The 7,121-nt window shown below is 51.4% G+C and overlaps 2 pseudogenes; both read right to left on the bottom strand.

Annotated features, from left to right (window-relative positions):
- Positions 1-2,616: 2,616 nt before the first annotated feature.
- Positions 2,617-4,717, bottom strand: LOC147662980 (28S ribosomal RNA; annotated as a pseudogene).
- Positions 4,718-5,115: 398 nt separating this feature from the next.
- Positions 5,116-5,274, bottom strand: LOC147662979 (5.8S ribosomal RNA; annotated as a pseudogene).
- Between the last annotated feature and the right edge of the window lie 1,847 nt (positions 5,275-7,121).

Here is a 7,121-nt window from a genome sequence, read left to right as displayed (position 1 = left end):
TCATGAGTTTCTTCGTTGTTTTTTCCCTTGAAAGATGTTGTTGAGTCAGTGTATAGGTCTTTTATTATTTCTCTGATGTTTGGTGGAACTCTTTGCCTTGCGAGACTCTATATAATATGACCATGGCTGACAGAGTCAAAGGCTTTTGATATATCAATGAACACAACCGCTAATGAGTCACTGTTTTTTCGTGCTCCTTTTATGATATTTTGCAGGAGAGTCAGATTCTCGAGACAACCTCTCACCTTCATGAAGCCTTTTTGTCTTGTATTCAATTCAACAAAAAATGAGAGTCTTCTAGTTAATATTTTTGTGAATAACTTCATGAATGCAGTACCGATGGTAATTGCACACCAGTTACTGATTTTTGTAAGTTCACTACATCCTTGGATATCAAAATTGACCGGTTCTTTTTGATAATTTTTGTGGTACTCTTCTCATCAACAACCAAGATGTTAGAACTCTGGGCAGCAGTCTTGGATGCTTGCTGTGCACTTTATTTAGTTCATTCAGACCTATCTTATCAGGCCCCACTGCTTTTTTTAGATTGGAGCTCTCAAAAGCATGAGTTATTTCGAGCAGTGTTATTTCTTTGCACAGATTATCAATTTCATATCCTCTGGTATTCGATCTATCGGTATGAATTTAGGGTTCTTTTTGTTTTCTTTTTCAATTATGCTTTTGTAGTATTGAAAGATTTCATCAGCACTGATTTGGCAAGTGGCATCTTCTGCCCCATCAGTGATAATCCTGACAATTTTCTTTTTATCTTTCTTAAACATTGTCTGGTATTCTTTATAGCTGCCTTTTGCTTTTGCATAATTTTTCTTGTGCGTCCGAGTAAGCCGTTAGTTTTTTTTGTCTTTTTTTGTTATTTTGTTTCCTGCTGAGGCATTCTGGTGCTCGTCTTGAGCAGAGTTCATAGGCACATTATTGATTTCACTTGTTGGTTTATTTGTTGTTACTCTAGCTAGATGAGGACATATATCAGTGGTGTTTTCGGTTATATAAGTCACTACTTCATCCATCAGATCCATAGCAGCATCGTGCTGCTCTACGTTTTGAGTGTATTTCTCGATTTCTGATATTCTGTCTTCCAGTTCATCAAAGTTCTTGTTTTTTTGCGCACGTTTTCGAGTGATAAAGTCTCTGTGCTTTTCTGTTGTTACTTCCACTGTAACCTCTGGTTCATCGCAAGAGTCATTTTCAGAAACATTTGATGCTTGCGGTACATCTTTTGCAGATTTTTTGCTTTTATCTCTTCTATTTCTTCTTTTTTCTGCAATTTGTTTACTGTTCTTGTTGTCAAAATGTGGAACCATCAGCGCATTAATATTCCTCTTATTTTCATATATTTTTTCTAATTATGCTAGTAGCAGTATTTCTTCCTGTGACCATAATTTTGACGGTTTGCTGCTTGCTAGAGCTGCTAGTCTAGTCTCATTTTGTGCTCTTGGATGCGCATGCTGAGCATGTTGAGAAACACCAATTTTTGTTCCAAATCTGAGATCACAGAAGCTGCACAGGAATGGCAGCACTCCTTTTTGAGGTCTTCCTTTACATTTGGCATAATAGCATGCAATATTGTGATATTCTGCTTCTTTGTCACATTTTGAACAGTACGTCTTGAGATAGAAGCCTTTGTGCTTGTTGGAGACATGTTTTCTCAGTGACTTTTTTGGTGTAATCACTTTTCTTTGTTATTACATCTTTGCTGACCTCGTACCCATCGGGAAGATTATCAAATTTTGCTGTATCAATGTCATTCTTGGCTGAGGTGGCTACAAACTCAATGGATTTGCTGAGGTCTACTGATGTGTCTTCTTCTGCTATAGTGGGTGTACTAAAGCCTATATCGTGATCTGAATCGTTGTTATTTGTTGCATTGTTGGAAGCTAGTGCTGGTTTGTCAAATTCGGTGAGGAGGTTAATGATTTCTGGGAAAGACAGCACCTCCTTACGCCATCTTAACGGGGTTTTTATTCTCCAGGAACTACCCCATCTGGAATTGGGTTCGTTTGCTCAACCATTTCTCACTATTGCGCTCGCTGCCATGATAGAACCTTGTTTGGCCTGTCTCTATATGCTTCTCTACGCAGGGACTAGCATTACAGAGGCAGTTACCGGCGGGACCACTGGAAGGTAAAGGCCACTACAACCGAGAATAGGTTAAGAGAGTCCTAGTTACTCCAGCCATTTACCAGCACTTCGTTGAATTTCTTGACTTTGACATTCAGAGCACTGAGCAGAAATCACATTGCATCAATATCTGCCTCGGGCCTTCGCAATGCTTTGTGTTAATTAAACAGTTGGATTCCCCTGGTCCGGCCCAGTTCTAATTCAGCTGCTAGGTGCCGACCAAGGCATAATGCCGGTTTGCGCCCCCGGGGAGGTGGCATGGGGAGATGTGACCACAACACCTGCGGCGAGCCACAGGAAGGGCCCAGCTCGCGTCCAGAGTCGCTGCTGCCACAGAGGGCGGTGCCTCGTCCATTCATGGCACACGCCTAGGCCCGCTTCGCGCCCCAGCCTGACTGACTCAGCCCTTAGAGCCAATCCTTATCCTCAAGCTCCGGATCTGACTTGCCGATTTCCCTTACCTACATTATTCCAACATGCCAGAGAATGTTCACCTTGGAGACCTGCTGCGGATATGGGTACAGCCCGACACGAAATTTACACAATCTCCCCCGGATTTTTAAGGACCAGCGAGTGCTCTCCAGACACCGCCAGAACCGCAACACTTTCTAAGGATCAAGCCCCTCTGTCGGGGCGAACCCATTCAAGGGCACTCTGCTCTTCTGAATGAAAATAGAACTCTCCCCGGGGCTCCCACCAGCTACTCTAGGATCGTTTGTGTTACCGCACTGGAAGCTGCGAATGTGCCGGTCACCGCCACTCCGGGTTCGGGGATCTGAACCCGACTATCTTTTAATGAGCCAAGGGCAAAGGAGGCCATCGCCTGTCCCTTTCAACGGTGCTCTCCCATCTCTTAGGACTGACTGACCAATGTTAAACTGCAGTTCACATGGGACCCTTCTCCACGCTGGCCTTCAAAGGACTCTTTTGAATATTTGCTACTACCGCCAAGATCTCCACCTGGGCCTTTGCCCGGGCTTCCATGCGCACACTGCGGCCCTCCTACTCATCTCGGCTTAGCCCCTGTGGCTCTCAGCGTCGACAGCGGCAAGGATGGGCCCAACGCTCCAGCGCCATCCATTTCCAGGGCTAGTTGATTCGGCAGATGAGTTGTTACACACGCCTAAGCGGATTCCGACTTCAATGGCCACCGTCCTGCTGTCTATATCAACCAACACCTTTTCTGAAGTTTGATGAGCATCGGCATTGGGCACCTTAACCCGCCATTCAGTTCATCCTGCAGCTCCAGTTCTGTTTATCAAAAGTGCCCCACTAGGCACTCGCATTCCATGCCCGGGTCCACACAAGCGAGCCGGGCTTCTTTCCTATTTAACCCCTTCGACGCTCATGACAGAACGGTTCCGTCATCACCGTTGGTTGGGCTGTGCGGATGATGGAACCGTTCCTTCACGACCATGCCCGTTTTTGAATCTTCAGCAAAGTGCGAAAATTTGCGCCGCACTGAAGCGGTTAAAGTTTGAGAATAGGTTAACCTCTAATCATTTGCTTTACCAGATAAAACTGGGGGCTCTGAGCGCCAGCTCTCCTGAGGGAAACTTTGGAACGAACCAGCTACTAGATGGTTTGATTAGTCTTTCGCCCCTATACCCAGGTCGGATGGCCCATTTGCACGTCAGGACCGCTATGGACCTCCACCAGAGTATCCTCTGGCTTCGCCCTGTCCAGGCATAGTTCACCATCTGTCAGGTCCTATCACGCATGCTTATGCTCCCCCTCTCCGACAGAGCAGGAGAGATGAGCCTATGTGTGTGCCGGTCCTCACCTTCATTGCGCCACAGGTATTCACTCGGCCTGCCGACTTGTGCAAGTGTTAGACTCCTTGGTCCATGTTTCAAGATGGGTTGGGTGGGTACCCGACATTGCCGCAGACCCCTGCCATCTGGTGTGTGAGTCTCCTCCCGGTGGCGTGACGTGGCCGGGCTCACTGAGCACAGTCCACCCCAAAAGTTGCGCACGGGGCCCAGTTCCCCCTTCCCCACCCCAGCGTTCCTCGAGGGGTGGCCGGGAGCGGGTGCCCAGGGGAGGGCGCGGAGGTGATTCAATCTCCCTAGGCCCCGTGGACACGGCAAAGCTGCTGCCAGGGCAGCTGTAACACTCTTTGCCGGAGCGTAGGGCCACCTGCTACCCAAAGCCTTCCCATCCGACCCGGAGCCGGTTGTGGTGCACCGCCACAGAGGAAATGTGTCCTGCAGGGACAGGTAGGCCTGGGTGCCGGTCCCGTGGAGGTTATCTGGAACTCCCGGGCCACTGACCTTTCCACCGTGTTGAATCCTCCGAGCAGACTGCACGGACCCCACCCGTTTACCTCTCGACCGTTTAACGCCGTCTTGAACTCTTACTTTAAAGTTCTTTTCAACTTTCCCTTACGATACTTGTTGGCTATCGGTATTGCGCCTGTATTTAGCCCTAGATTGATTCGGTCTTCTGTACGCCACATTTCCAGCACCCGCGCTGGGCGGGGATTCGGTGCTGTGCTCTTCCCTCTTTACTCACCGTTATTGGGAAATCCTGGTTAATTTCTTTTCCTCTGCTTAGTAGTATGCTTAAATTAAGCGGGTCACCACGTCTTATCTGAGGTCGTAGTCGGAAAAATGCCGAAGCGTTGGGGGGAGCCAGGGAACGCCAGCCTGGCATTGCGGCAGCACGTGCCCTCTCTCCCTGGATGGGGTTCACTCTTCCCAGGAAGCTGGAGACGGTGGTGGGCACTCAAGGCATGTGCATGCAGGCAGCCTTGCACCCCGGGACAGGCCCAGGGCGGACCGGCCACCATTCCCCCTGCCGAGGCAGGAAAGCAGGGTTAGGTGCACCAGCGGTGTACCTCTGTGAAAGGACCCGGTGAGGGACCCTGCCACCAGCAATCAGGAGGGTCTGACCTTGTGGGGGGGAGGAAGGGAAGCAGAGCTAACCCTGCGATGGCCCCGGTCACATCCCAAGGAAGCACATCTCAGGATCGATCAACCCTCAGACATGCATAGCCGTAGCCCGGGAGGAACCCAGGGCCGCAAGGTGTGTTTGAAGTGTCGATGATCAATGTGTCTTGCAATTCAAAGTAAATCACGGAGCTAGCTGCATTCTTCATCAACCTGAAAGCCAAGTGATCCACCGCCAAGAGTCACAGGCAACTTTTCTAACACATTCTTCCACCTGTGGGTGCAGGAGAGGCGGGAGGAAGGCCACACCGCCCCTCCCTCAACCACACAGTGAGACAGCCTGGGCACCCTGTTCAAGGCTTCCCCCTCTGGGAGTCAGACTGCACAGTTGGGAGAAAAATGCATTCCCAGGCGCTCTGCCCAGGATTAAACGGACAAGGGGGGCTCCCGGAGTGATGGGAGCTGGCAGCCTCACCGCCACCGGATCATCACAGAGTAACCAGGAGGGATGTGTGAGTCTTCAAACCTCTCAGCCCAGCCTCACGGGACCGGGTCGAACCGGGTACCCCACCTGCAAGTCAGCCATCCGTCACTGGGTGGCCAGAGCCATGCCAGCGGGCTGGTGAGCAGACCACCCCACCTTTGCCCAGGTCAGAGGCGCGGGAAAGGAAGAACCAAGTGGCTCCCCATCCCACACGCCTCCCACAGAGAGGAGCAGGGGTTCCATATCAGTCCCTTAGCTCCTTCTCTTCTAGGCCGTCCTGCCGTATGATAAGGGCCCTTCCTCATTTGTCCAAGGCCCGGCCGTGCTGGGACTCGGGCATTGGAGGGCCCAGTTGGCTCCAGGGCATTTCGGAGGGGGGTGGTATCAGCCCAGGGAGGCACTAATATGTTATATTATAGTGGCTTATAGAGTGCACGGCTGCCCCAGCAAAGGGGCGTCCCGGCCCTGAAAACAGAAAACTGCATGGCTAGTGGTCAAAGGCAAGAGGAATGTTTTGATAGCTATACAAAAAGGCAGATTGGACCTTATACTGCGAATGGAAGAAGGGAGCGCGTTCCAAAGTTTTGAGGCCAACACACAGAAGGAGCGCCCTCCAGCATGGAGCCTCCTCACCCCACGGACAGCCACAAGATTCTGTCCCATAGACGGGAGTAGGCAGGAGGGGGTATAAAAGGTGTGCTGATTGGCCAGGATACCAGGAGAAGAAAAATTCAAGAATGTAAACATAATGCAGAGGGCCTTGAATTCTATATGCTTGGCCACAGGCAATCAATGGAGGCGACGGGTGGAGTTAGAAGTGGTGCACCTCCTAGACAGACCAAAGAGAGATTGGGCAGCCGCATTCTGAACCATTTGCTTACAATTTCAGTCTGGTTGGACCCCAAATATAGGGACCTGGTATAGTCCAGTTTTGACATAATCAAAGCCTGGACAATAACCTGCCTGATTCGGTTTACCCCACCGCGGGGGTCGTGCCGGGTGAGTGTAGGTTCTCTCTGGGAGGGCCTACCCCTGTGCCCCACGGAGAGAGGGACGGGACAGCGGCCGCCCCCATCCCCAGTCCCGATGAGGGCTTGCTTGCCCCATTGGAACGCATTGCGCATGACCAGATGGCCAAGAGGGAAAAGGCACAACCAGATGGCCGGACACGAAGGACGCCCATTAGCCCTCTCTGCGCCTTAAAGGAAGGGCTCCCACCTGCACTTGGAGGGCTGGGTCTCGGGCATAGGGCTGCAAGTGGGGCCCCCGATGGAACTCTGACCTGTGGCCCGCAGGCATCTTGACATGCAGGCGAAGTGGGAGCGGCCTGCCTTGGCCTGATGAACTCCAATATACGGGCACCCAGACCCTTGGCTGATCACAGAATGTGGGCTCCCGCACCCCAGGGCCCTCTGGAGCCGAGGCCCCAGAACCGGTCCCTGTTTCTGACCCCAGCCAGGCCAGGCAGGCGGAAGCCTCCACAGGCACCAGGGACTTCTATCCCAGGCAGACAGACCCTTGGCAGACCCCAGGATGGGGGCTCCCGCACCCCAGGCCCTGCCCGAAGCCCAGGATCATGCCCGAGTCTCTGCTTCTCAACCCAGCCA

This window comes from Lissotriton vulgaris, unplaced genomic scaffold (assembly GCF_964263255.1).
Source record: "Lissotriton vulgaris unplaced genomic scaffold, aLisVul1.2 SCAFFOLD_639, whole genome shotgun sequence".
In the NCBI taxonomy this organism is placed as follows: Eukaryota; Metazoa; Chordata; class Amphibia; order Caudata; family Salamandridae; genus Lissotriton; species Lissotriton vulgaris.
The sequence above is the reverse complement of the archived record's forward strand: the minus strand, read 5'-3'. Positions and strand labels throughout refer to the sequence as shown.